The 13,451-nt window shown below is 40.2% G+C and overlaps 1 protein-coding gene across 2 annotated transcripts in view; it reads right to left on the bottom strand.

Moving 5' to 3' along the window:
- Positions 1–13,451, bottom strand: part of ldb2a (LIM domain binding 2a) — a 113,144-nt gene that overhangs the window by 45,228 nt on the left and 54,465 nt on the right. The window lies entirely within an intron of this gene.

The following is a 13,451-nucleotide window of genomic DNA, read 5'->3' as shown; positions in this document are numbered from 1 at the left end:
CCGATCACTTCATTCAGTACACCTATACTCTTTGTCCATTTTTTAACATATAGATGCACTTTGTAGCACAAAAGGGTGCCAATATGTACAAATATAATCATTTATAAAACTATAGACTATATCTATGTAATATCTAACTACATCTATATGGCTTAGATGGTTTAGTATAACAGACTAACACAATAGTTGTTTGCAGAGGGTAACAAATGCAGTTAACTGTATATAATGCAGGTATTTTTGCACAGTGGCCCAGCAGCACATTCTACTCATTCTATGTACATTTGAAATATCAGTCAACCCAAAATGCAGTAAAATATACAGTCAAATACAAAATGCAGACACACTCTTGAAAACTTGAAAACGAGTTCAAATAAAGTAGCTCCTGCTTCTGAATGTACTAAACTGTCAAAGGTAAAGTACTGCGAGGTATATTAAAAATTATGTTATTATTTTGATGAATAATTTTTATTACAGGGAGCTGTTTGGAACTTTAGAGTTTTTAAATGAACTCACCGGTCTTTTAACTTTGATAAATAAAAGCCACTTTCACACTTCAACTTTATAAATATATACATGGAACATTTTTACTTTTCCTGGAATCATATTTTACCAGGGATGTTTCTGCTTTCACTCAAGCACAGAAAAGCAAGATTTCAGATTTCGTAATCTGGCGACACAACACTCCTAGACAATTTCTCATCCAGACGGCCCGATAAATGACCGCAGTAAAACGTCTGATGTTGCTCACTGAGATGGCCTGAATCAGACAAATGGGTTTTGATAAACAACAGCCTGCAGAAAGTGTGAGTGGGTGTTAATACAATCCCATAGCCAACGATCATTAGGACAGGATGCGTGTGCTTTTTGTCTGTTAAGGCAGTGAGCAAAAGAGAGAGAGAGAGAGAGAGAGAGAGAGAGAGAGAGGGGCAGCTGACAAGCGAACTCAGACTGACCACGGCCAGTAGAGAGATTATAACACCTAATTAAATATGAATCTAATAAATTCCACTACACAGCGTATATCACACTGAGAAACAGAGCTGCTGTGAGAGCTGAGCATCCTCTATAGTGTTGGTCTGCAATTAACGGCATGCAGGCATTTTGTCCCTGGAACATATGCTCATCATCCCCACACATTCTGATCTAAAATAACATGTATTTCAGTCGTGTCCAATTCCATTTTCACCTGCTAGCCTGGCCTCCTCATCACACAGTGCTACCAAGCCGAGAGGGTGATGGCTAACATGTGCCTGCTCTGAGATTTCTGAAGAACTACCACATCTTTTAAAACTACCAATATTGGAACATCTTTAGGCCAATTATGGCCAGTTATGCTCTTACGGAAATCTGGCGACGGTTGGCTGTGGCATCGCTGGGGATCGAACTTGCCAACCTCTCGATGATTGGACCAAAGAGAGGTTGCAAGACTCAGGAGCCCCCAGTGTATTCATTTATTTATATTTGAATTTAATTCAGAATAGTCAGTTTATATTTTAAATAAAATACAGTATTTTACAAATGATAATAGATTTTTTTTTTCTTCCCCAATTTAGTCATATCCAGTTTCACCTACTAGTTAGGACTCCCCCAATCACACAATACCACCAGCACTAAGAGCACAGACTTCCACCTGTGAAGCGCCACCACATCTTTTCGAACCGCCGCTCACGCAACGCCATTGGACAAACCTACCAGCTGATCTGTTACGTCAGCTAACAGATGCCTGCGCTGACTAGCATCACGCTAGGTGATGAGGGAGTGGGAGACCCTCTACCCACCCAGACAGCGAGGCCAATTGTGCTCACTCCCAGCCACTGATGGCTGTAGCATCACCAGAGATCGAACTTTCGATCACCTGATGACAGGGCCACTCAGGAGCCCAAAACTGTTTACATTTGTCATGATCTTCAAGGCTGAAGCTTTAGCATAGCTAGCTAGGTTTGTTAGTTACAGTTGTAAAGTTTGTGAACCCACTAATCAAAATACATTCTGTTGATTTTTTAAGTGAGAAAAAGTACACATTGGATTTTCAGTGCTTTTCTGTCCGTCCTATTTCAGTATCTGCCGACTCCCAAAAGGGAATTATTCACTGTTCCTCCTCCTGGGGCAGTGTTTTCTTTTTTGAAACAAGTGGCCATAATTTTGGACACATTTCTCCCCTCACACACTAAAATTTTGTGAAAAAATAAGTTACCACATCCTCTACAAAGAGCACATTTCAATGCTGTTTGTTTGCAAAAGTTAACATATTGGGTAAAAAAATAACATAAAATATAAAGTGTGCAAAAAATTATGGCACGTTTTATATTTCATGTTTTTTTTTTCAACATGTTCAACTAAATAACAAGCAAATAAATGGAAACTGTGCAATAAATTTTCAGAAAAATGTCTTATTTAAGTGTGTTCTCTGTAGAGGACTTCAACAAAACATGTCATTTGTGACCACTAGCAAATACTCATTTGACCACAGACCACTACAAATATCCAAAGGTCTATAAGCTATTAAAGACAGTACACACTCATGATGAAAAAGCTCTTTGCTCACATGACGAGGATGAATAATAAGGCTTATGTGCACTTGATTTTGCCCTGTTTCAGTTATTTATAGATATTTCTGAGACAATCCTAATCGATGACTCATGCCTGAAGACGTGCACGAAAAGACTTCAGCTGAGCACCCAGCTGTCAGAATCATGTTTGGTGAAACCTAAACAGACAAATGTTCCAGATACTCCATCTTTGAGAAGAACCCTATGCACCTACAGTTATAGTATTACTTCCAAATTTCCAAAAATATTCAAAATATTTGTACTGCATCTCAAAAGCATTAGCTTAGATTTTCAGGCAGTTGTATTGTCGAGCTTTGTAGCATCACATGGAGTTTAGAGAAAACTTTCAAATCCCAATCTAGCCAACCAGAACAAATATTGCTTCATGCTGAGGCAGGATTCATAAGCTCTAGTTATGTGTTTAGTGAACTTATACTAGAGCCAGATGCCTTTTGGGGAAACTTTGTCAAGACAAACGCAGCCACTAAATCACTATACTAATGAATTTAGTGTGGCAGTACGTGTATCTAATGCCAGGTGTCACTATTGGGCCAATATCAGCAGAAAATGCAGGATTGGATATTGGAGGGAAAAAATGAATCTGATCCAGTCCTGTAACGAAATCTGTCCTGAAACTGCACACACTCACACTGAGTGATGTGATGTTTGAGTAGTTTGAGCATGATGAGCCTACTTTTAGGTGCTCTTCTTAGGTGAAATGCTTAATTTAGGCTTAGTAGATTTAAAAATGACAGCAGATTGATATCAGACGCTATTTAATGTTGCAATATCTGTACTGGTATCAGAAGAGATGAAGTGCCACCTGTAGTTACATAAGAAAGCTACATTCAGGAATGTGCTGCTATTTTGAACAACAATCAAAGATAAAAAAATCATTGAACTTTGTGAGTATATATATATATATGGATTTAATTTAACATATTGAGAATAAAACACATAAAATGCAGCCTCTGCAAAATGCGACCTGTGCGAGAATTATGGTGCTATATATATATATATATATATTATGCAGTGTTTGCCAACTAACAGTGATATCAGTCAGTAAAGCACTGGGTGAGCAGTTGCAGTCAGATTGATTTGTGACTATATACAGTTATAGCTGAGATTATTGGTTATCTGAAATTTTAACTCCTTAAAATTAGGATCAGTATTGGTGAGAAATTTTTCACATCGGTCGTGCTCTCCTGTCAGTAATTTAAAAAATGTTCAGGAATCTGTGCAGGGAGAAAGGCAGCCTGCTGTTCAGTTAAATACGCACTGCCGTTTTCCTGCAATACTACAAACACACTGCAGTCAAAGTGTAGCACAGTCTGAGTAACTGTTTGAGAGGAAAGCAGGACTCTGGCCTAAAACTGCTCGATCACACAAACAACTTGTGCTGTTTCGAGCTGCTTTGCTGCGTCAACTTATCATTTTAATATTGACACTGAATGGACTAGTGGCCTGATCCAACTCCGCGTCTGAGTTCAAGCGGAAATAATCCATCTCGCAGTCAAAGTCCCAACGGAGAGAAATTACGAGTGTGCCATCAGCCCTGAGGGAACAGAGAGAGAGAGAGAGAGAGAGAGAGAGAGAGAGAGAGAGAGAGAGAGAGGGCTGAAAGAGAGAGATAGTAAGTGAGAGATTGAGCGAGAGAGACTGAAAGAAAGAGACTGAGAGAAAGACAGACAGAGATAGAGTGAGAGATAGAGAGAGACAGACGGAGTGAGAGAGAGGCAGACAGAGTGAAAGAGAGAGATAGAGACAGACAGACATTGAGAGAGAGAGATAGAGACAGAAAGAGAGAGAGAGCATGAGAGAGAGAGCCAGAGTGAGAGAGAGAGAGAGGGATAGAAACAGAGAGAGAGTGAGAGAGAACTTCATTTAGAGAGGCTCCCTCCAGACAGCCACCGCTGGTTAAAACCGCACAGCCGAACGGAGAAAATCAAGCGACTGCAAACGGCCTGTTTCTCAAATTGGCTAAAGTGTGGCATGACTAAATCAACACATAAATACTTGGCAGAGAGAGAAAGAGTGCAGAGGGAGGGGGAGAGGGAGGTGGGGGAGGCCTCGGCGGGGCGCATAAGCGAAGGTCTCCCCAGCGGTTAAAACACAAAGTGAGTCCGGGACAGGAGCTGACTGCTAATGAGGAGGGATTGGGGGGAAGGGGGGTGGGATGAGGGAAAGGGAGGGAGAGTGAAAATAAATATGAAACGGTTATGAATGAGAAAATGGCGCAGTGAGATGGAGAATGAAGGCGGACAGAGAGAAACAAGAGCGCAAGAGAGAGAGAACGAGGAAGAGAGTGTACATACATGTGAAAGAGAGAGCGACAGATACCCATAGAGAGAGAGAGAGAAAGAAATACATAGAGAGAGAGAGAGAGAGCGAGAAAGGGAGAGATACATAGAGTGTGCGAAAAAGAGATAAGAGAGAAAGAGAGAGAAAGAAAAAGAGAGGAGAGAGGGGTGGAGAAACAGAAAGAGAAAGAAAGAGAAGTTACATATTATTAAATTATTTTTAAATATTAAGTTATTATTAAAAAGACAGAGAGAGAGAGAGATGCATGACAAAATAAAATGAAATACATTGTTAAGAGACAGAGAGAGAGAGAGAGAGAGAGAGAGAGAGAGATGTACTGAGGGCCACACCAGACTGCCTCTTTAGGTTTGCCAGGACAGCCTTTATCCTCACCATGAAGCACAAAGGAAGAGACATTCACGCAAACAAACTCACACCTACACAGAGTCCTGTATTCCTGTGAATTTCCACTCACTTACACAACCATTGATATTCAAGTATTTGAGTTCATGAAGTGACGCTCGATTAACCGCAGAGAAGAAACAGAAAGGAGGAAAAGATTTTAAGACATAGAAAAACATGATAACTTGTAACCAAGTAACCTCCACAGTGATATGAGGTTATAGGAAGCACTGGGCTGCCATTAGTTTTTCACATATAAACTTATCAACACAGAAACTGCAAAAATGTCACCTTTTTTGTTCCTTCAATAAATAAAATGATCATTTAAAAAAATTGTAGGTTTAAATTTTGCATTGCAAACAGAAGGGGGCAAATACTTTTTCACAGCAGCGTACACAAAAAAAGAAACAAATTTAAAAACACATGAACAGTGATGGCATCTTTCGCATCAGAGGTCACCGGACCTCCTGTGGTTTGTTCACGTCCACTGAGCGCTCTGAGCTCCTGAGTGAGTCACTAGATTAGCTTCTTTAGCAGAACGGGCTGTTACTCAGTGTCTTTGAGTTGGATTGGCTAATAGAACAATGATAACTTCACTGCAGCTACTCGACAAATCTACATTTTCTTCGTCTTCTTCCACCACTATTTATTAAAAAAGGCATCAAAGTTTCAGGAACCTGGAGTTTCGGTCAAAGAGCTGAAATTTCATATGTACAAAATAAAAACATAAAAATGCTAAATTAAACAAAACCGTCAATTTCATGGTGGCCACTGATAATTATCGACCAATTGATATGTGATCCCAGAAGTACAAAGGAAAAAACTGGGTTAACACTGGAAAAGAGGGAATTCCAACTACCAGAATGGCCATAAGTCATTTTAATTACTTAATACTACACCAAAGAACAATTACTTAATTACTCAATTACTTTAATTACTTAATACTACATCAGAGAACATTTTTCTGGGGATATGCCATAACAAATGTCTGGACATCACATAACATTTTTATTCTTGATTTAACTATTTATGAATTACTTAATGAGGTCTATTACTAGTATGACAAAACATAGGTAACACAAATAATCTGAATTGTGTTTTTTCTGTAAAAAAGCATTGGGTTTCAAACAGACACCTTCTATGTGTGAACAAAACAAATTATAAAACATAAAAGTAATGCTTCTGTTGCATTGTGGCAGCTTTTTTATATTACTTTGCCAAATGGTTTAATCGATCGTCATAGGAAGTCTTGTATAAACTGCTTGAAATGAACTAAAACCAACAAATATGTTATTTAAATGATATTGTATACTTCAATGTTATTTACCAGAATGAAATGAATTAATAACAGATCATTCTGTGGCAAACTGCACAGCATGTGGGCTCACAGGCAGGAGTAGATGAGACCGGGAAAGAACCAGGTTGTGGTAAAAAAGTGATGCTTCCTTTGACGGGGCTTAGCCATCTTCGGCCCCTCGCTCTCTCCTCTGATGCCCTCTGGTTGCCAGCTTTCTGGAACAGTTTGACCACCATGGAGCTTCCTGCTGTACAACCTCACCTGCATGAACTGACCCTCCTGATGCTGCTGCTGCTGCAGACTCGAACTATTTAATTACAGCCATTGCTTTTCCGTATCTTTGCTAATGTTAAAACTATTCTCATTTTGCTGTTGTGTTATTGTTTTGCTATCCAGTGTCGACCAGAGGAGGGTGGGTTCCCTTTCTGAGTCTTGGTTCCTCTCAAGGTTTCTTCATCTTGCTCTTAGGGTTGTTTTCCATTGGGTTGGTCACGCGAGCCTGGACACAGATTGTTCTGTAAAGCTGCTTTGTGATAACGCCTGTTGTGAAAAGCGCTATCTAAATAAACTTTGACTTGTCTTGTCACTGCCCGAGTGTTCCTGTCTCATCGTCCAGATAGAGCACCCCAATCCCCACCTGATGGGCTTGTATGTCATAATCTGTAGTCTCTTGTCTATTTGATTCTATTGCTACTGATTTATTGTATTGTGGATCATACTTTGTAATGATATTTTGTGAGTTAACTCAGATAAAGCAGCTACACTGTTGGAAATAAAGGTTCTGTGCAGGGACATTTTACGTTCATCAAGGTACAAACAATGTAAATGTTCCCTCAAAGGTACAGCAGTGGTTTTCAGGCTTAATTGTGACTCTTAACTAAGTTTTTCCAGGTGAAAAGTACGTATTTGTACCATTTCATTACCTAATGTATTAAAACAGAACAATTAAAAGCCTGGAGACGAGACGGGGTGTGTGGAGTCAGTACAACTTAGAAAATATAACTTCAGTGGATTGTGGTACAGTTATGTTCCCTGATTAAAGTTACTGAGATGTACTCTTGAGGGTACCACCCCTGTGACAAGAGGGGGACTGCCCAGTCACAATTTACTTCCTTTATTTCTGAGAGTGTAGGCTATTGAATAACTGCTGCCCAAATCATGTCCAACTCCCTAGAACAGGTGGAAAAAGGAGCCAGCTTATGGAAACAAAAGCAGTCTAATGTGTGTGGTATAAATGACCGTTAATGGCCTTACAATATAGAAATACCACATAACAATATATATCAGAAAAAAACTCTGCACTAATTTAATAAAACGTAGATATGGGGGGGTTATTTTCTCAAAATGATAAAATTTCAACATGGTCAAATTGACCATTTCTGCCTTTCTAGCGTTAAACTGGCAAGTTTCATATCAGATGAGGCTTGAGTGATAGCGGCTGCCCCTTCGAATGTGCTAATGAGCACTTGGGTCCCCACAAAGAGCTAAATACACATGTGCACACACACATGCACACCAGTATAGACAAGCAAAAAGATGAAGAGATGTGTCAGTCATGGGTATCAGAGCAGCCGCATCTTTCAGCAGTAATGAAACGGAATAAAGCTCTGAACTGTATATGGCTCATCCATTTTAATGTCTTTGAATGGAAGCTTAAACGAAAACAAAGCCCATAATGAACCAGAACACGCTGTCCAAACCCTAATATACCTGCAGGCTGCCAGCTGGAAAACACTGAGCGTCGCTCTCTGCTTAGTTCAGAAGGCATCTGTGAATTACAGAGTTTTGTAATTGCGGTAAAACTGGCTGGGCAGACAGCTTTATCTCCCTATCGATGACCGGTCCAAATTACAGCGTAATCAAAACGAAACTTTTTCAGCTATGCTCATGTGCATGCTCCCAAATCGTGGAGAGTCACAGCTAAACGGTTTAGTTTTTAAAGTGATGAGTTGAAGAAGAAAAACAGACCTAACAGTCTGAGAATGCTGGTGTTGATTGATAAAGTAAAGCAGTATTAATTTGCCATCATATATGAGAAAATAATGATAAATAACCACTGCCGAATAACCAACGTTTGCCCAGAGAGCTGGTCGGAAAATTCATTATGATTGTTTATACGGAGAAAGTATTTTGGAGTTGGCGTTCTCCATTTACTCTCTAAGCCATTTTGGATGACTTTGTGTATCCATGCTTTTGCATACTATGTTTATAGAGATACTTTTTCAAAATCACCCCACTGCGAAACACAGTGCCAAGCAAGATACGAACAGCAAAGAAGCTTCCAGATGGGACTTCATTTGCTACCCAGATGAGGAGCATGCTGGAGGTGCAGAACTGTCCTCTTGACCTTCATTAACTCTCCATGGCTGAACAAACCTTCTTAATAAGCCCTGAAAGGATTGTTTCTACACGCTTTGCCTAAGGAGTCTGGACCTGCAAACAGTCGCTGATACTAGCCGCAGTTTTGACGGTCTCATTTCGGTTCAGCCTTCGAGGGTCGACACAGCCTTCGAAGGACTTGCCTTATAGGCCACGTCCTCTGAATGATGCAGCACCTGAATCGGGACACACCTTTACACCAAGAGTGACTCAGCACACTTTGCAAATATTAACATGCTTATTAATGTTTTGGTTATTGGAATAAAAGTAAATCTAGTTTACAGATATTTGCATTTACAGCAGTGTAAACGCATCCAGCTCACCAGCACACAGTCAACAACCAAAACCCTCCCAGTACAACTGAAACTCCTCCCCATGTAGTGCGTCACTGGGAACATGATCCATGTCCGCAAGAAAGATGATCATGGAGGACGCACATGGTTGGGGACCGGATGAAACACAATGCTTAATGGCAATATGGACAGACGCTACTGTGCAAAACAAACTGCAGAAGGCTGAACGGATAAACGGTTGGTAATTGGTCACTGTGTAACGAGCGGATTTGAATATTCCGTCCCACACAGCAATCGGATGTCAGCCTGACTAACCAGAGAAACATTTGACTATCAAGTGTAACTGCATGTGGCCGAAATCTTATCAGGATACAGTCCAGATACTTGTCACATGAAGTGACCAGGTGTGAGGTCTGAGTTTGCACAACAGGCCCTCATCATTTGCATTTACGCACTCAGGGTGTGTTTCTGACCTGGACGCTACCACACCATATTCTGAATCTGCAGGTATAGAAGTGCTGCTGCTCTCCAGCTCTGCAGAAGGAAGCCTCTCCAGGCTCCTGCCACATGCAGACAATTGCACAGTCACTTTCCGAGAGCCTCTCTATTGGCGTCTGCAGGTCTCTCTCGCTCGCGCCTTCTGAGGGGCTTCCAGACTGATTGGCCCATCCACAGAACACGGCACTCCAGAGATCGGATTACGCAGTCACTTGTTTCGGCTAACACGCGGCGCAACATATGCCTCTCAAGTAATGTGTACCCAAACACGCAATTTACAAATAATTAACGCGGTGTTAATTAGGCACATTAATTCACGCCGCGCGCGGGCCCCAGGAAGGATGCCAGCACTCGCAGCCAAAAAGACGAAAGGGAGGAATTCAGCTTGAAGTGACGAGGACGAGTGTGCACACCGAGAGAGAGAGAGAGAGACACAGTGAAAGAGAGAGAGAAAGAGAGAGAGAGAATGAATAGAAACACAGAAACAGAGAGAAAGCAGAAGCAGAAAGAAGAGTCTGAATGAAGAGAATTAGAGCAATGAGAAAGAAAGAAGAGGAGAAAAGAAGAAAAACAAAGATGCAGGTTTGGAAAAGGTGAGCATTTTTCTCCTGTCAGTTATCCAAGTGAATACAGCCCTAAATTAAAATCTGAATTAGCACAAAACAGAAACAAAAGAGGAAAATCTCCTGATTATAGAACAAATAAATACACTGACATGAAAAGTTATAATAATGGGAATGGAAAAAGAAAGGAAAAAGGAGAGAGAGAAAGAGAGAAAATGGGACAGTGAGAAAGAGAATGAGAGAAAAAGGAGTGTAAAAGACAGAAAGAATATAGAAAGAAAAGGAGAGATAAAGCGAGAAAGACAAGAGAAAGAGAGAAAAGAGTGAAAGAAACAGAGAGAAAAAAGAAGGAGGGAGTGAGAAAGAGAGAGGAAGAGAAAAAGAACAAAAAAGACAAAATAGAGGAGGGAGGAGAGAAAGACAATTTAAGAAAAGGAGAAAGAGAAGGAAGAGAGACAGAGGCATACAGGCAGACAGAACAGAAAGAGAGAAAAACAGAGAGAAGGGAAAAGAGAAAAATAAGAGAAAGAAAAAGGAGACATTGAGAGAAATATAGGAGAGAGAGAGAGAGAAGGAAAAAGAAATGAAAAAAGAGAAACAGAAAGAGAGAAAAAGGGAGTGAGAGAGAGAAGAGAAGAGAGAGAACTAGAGAAGAGAACACAAGAGAAAAAAGTGTGAATGAGAGAAAGAAGAAAGAGAAGAGAAAGAAAGAGAGAGAAAATGAAAGAAGGCAAAAGAAAGAGATGAAAAAAGAAAGGGAAAGAAAGAGAAAAAGCAGTGAGAAAAGTAAAAGGAGTGAGAAGGAGAGTAAGAGAATTCAAGAAAAAGAAAAGGAGAAAGAGAGAGAGAGAGAGGAAAAGACAGAAAAAAGAGAAAGTGAAGGGAGAGAAAAAGAGAGAGAGAGAAAGACAGAGAGAAGAGAGAGAAAAAGAGTGAAGGAGAACAGAAGAAAAGGAGAAATAAAAAAGAGAAGGAAAAAGACAGGAAAAAAGAGACAGGGAGAGAAAGCAAAAGACAGAAGAAGGATAGTAAGAGAGAGAAGAGAAAGAAATAAATAGAAAAGAGAGAAGAGGACAAGTGAGAAAGATAAAAAAGAGAAGAGAGAGAACGAGAGAAAGAGAATATGAGAGAAAAAATAGAAATAAGAAAGATAGAGAAGAGAGAAAGAAGGCGAGAGATAAAGTGAGAAAGAGAAGAGAAAGAGAGTAGGGGAGAAAGAATTCGAGAGAGAGAGAGAGAGAGAGAGGCAAAAGAGAAAAAGAGAAAGTGAAGAGAGAGAGAGAGATATACTGGGGGAGGGGAGAGTAGTGTGTGTGTGTGTGTGTGTGTGTGTGTGTGTGTGTAAGCTGGCCGTACTTTGGTGTGATTATGCAGCCGATGCAGTGTTCTGCAGTGCGATGCATGCTGGGAAAGAAGAGGCGAGTGGAGAGGAGTGCGAAGCAAAAACACACACACACACACACACACACACACACACACACACACACACATACACTTTTTATTCACCTCATCAGCATCACAGTGTTAATAATGATGATGAAAGATTGAGCAAACACTCCATATGATTTTAAAAATGTATGACATGGCAAACTATTTATTTATTTATTTATTTATTTATTCAAGGAAAATTCCATTAAAGCTGTTTACAGTATAGAAGCTTTCCCATGTATGACTTCACTGTCCTTGAAAGACCTTAGTGAAGGACGTGTGGAGGATGTAGGCAGGTCCTATATGATCTATAATGGAGAGATATATGATTTTATCATAAGTGTCCAGCAGTTTGTGAAACTGTGGAACTTCTTATTTTGTGTTAACTCTCTGGTTCTGAGGGCATTTTCTCAATTTGTTTATGTCTAATTAAATTCACCTTTAAGGCTCTTCATATAACATGATAGTCATATGTTTTATGCCAAAATCCTCCGTTATTTTCATCACTACTTTCCAAAACTGCTGCAGCAACTCGAGCAGCTGTAAACTCTCCACACGCCGTTTCACGTGTCTCTGATGTGGACTGAGTGAAGAATGAAGGGTTTCCGGCATGATGGGTCAGTCCTTAGTGATTTCCTGAGTGTCCTTTGGTCAGTTTCGCACACAAATCCACCATTTACACAGTGAGAGGCAGATGGGGTGTATCTCAGCCCCTCTTCACAGGCTCATAACTTCAGATGTGAGTCACATATGACTTTTATGATAAGATGGAATGAAAAGGGCGACTCTACAGATTCAGGAAATGTTTGAACTGTATTTCTGTGCTGGATTATCAGAAAGATACAGAAACATATCGCTGCTGTCGGAACAAAACCTCCTATCTCCATTTTTTTTTCAGTTTTTGTCATAATTTGAAAGCACCTGTTGCCATTCACATTTTGTGTATATGTCATGATGAATGGGCCAAAAGAAACAGCCCAAAATTACTTGGAAAAAAGTCTGGTTGCATTGACTTACATTAAAAGTGAAGTATCATTTTTCCTTCTCCTTGAAGTTACCATTTTGGAGAACCAAGGCTTTGTTCCGAGAGCAGCGATATATAGAAACAACAAACTTGCCGTGCTGGTGAGTTTGAGTTTGTGGACCCCAGAAGGTTAAAGTTGTGCATTTATCACAGTTAAAGGGTAATGTTTAACCCCATGACAGAGAACGTGTTGTGACGATGCATTAAAACTTAAATCACTATTGTTCTGTATCACTCGTACCCCTCCAGGAGCCTTTAGCTAAAAGCATTAACAGATTATGCATGTGAGTCAACAGCCGCTTTAACAACTGAACACAGACTGATTTAGACAAGCAGTTTGCACAGTGCTTCACTGCTACACTGCTGTCTATAAGCCTCTAGTAATTGTTAGCCTTGTAGCTTCAATGCAGAACTAAAAAAAAGCAAACTTCTGACACTCAACATGTCTTCACTGATCAACTACATTAAGGTTAAGGGGAGAAACTGTCAAACTATCACCTCAAAAAGCCATATTGATGGTCAGTGGGATGCAGGTGCAGTTCCTGTTCTAAGAAAAGCACAAACGATCACAGCGCAGAAAAGAAGAGAGAAAGACAGAACAAAGAGAGAGAGAGAGAGAGAGAGAGAGAGAGAGAGAAAGAAAAGAGCCCGCACTCTGCCCTTCCTCATCAGTAATTAACTCTCAAGGGACTGTAACAGACACTAACACACACACAA

Source organism: Colossoma macropomum, unplaced genomic scaffold (assembly GCF_904425465.1).
Source record: "Colossoma macropomum unplaced genomic scaffold, Colossoma_macropomum, whole genome shotgun sequence".
Lineage (NCBI taxonomy): Eukaryota > Metazoa > Chordata > Actinopteri > Characiformes > Serrasalmidae > Colossoma > Colossoma macropomum.
This window is presented reverse-complemented; position numbering and strand designations above follow the sequence as displayed.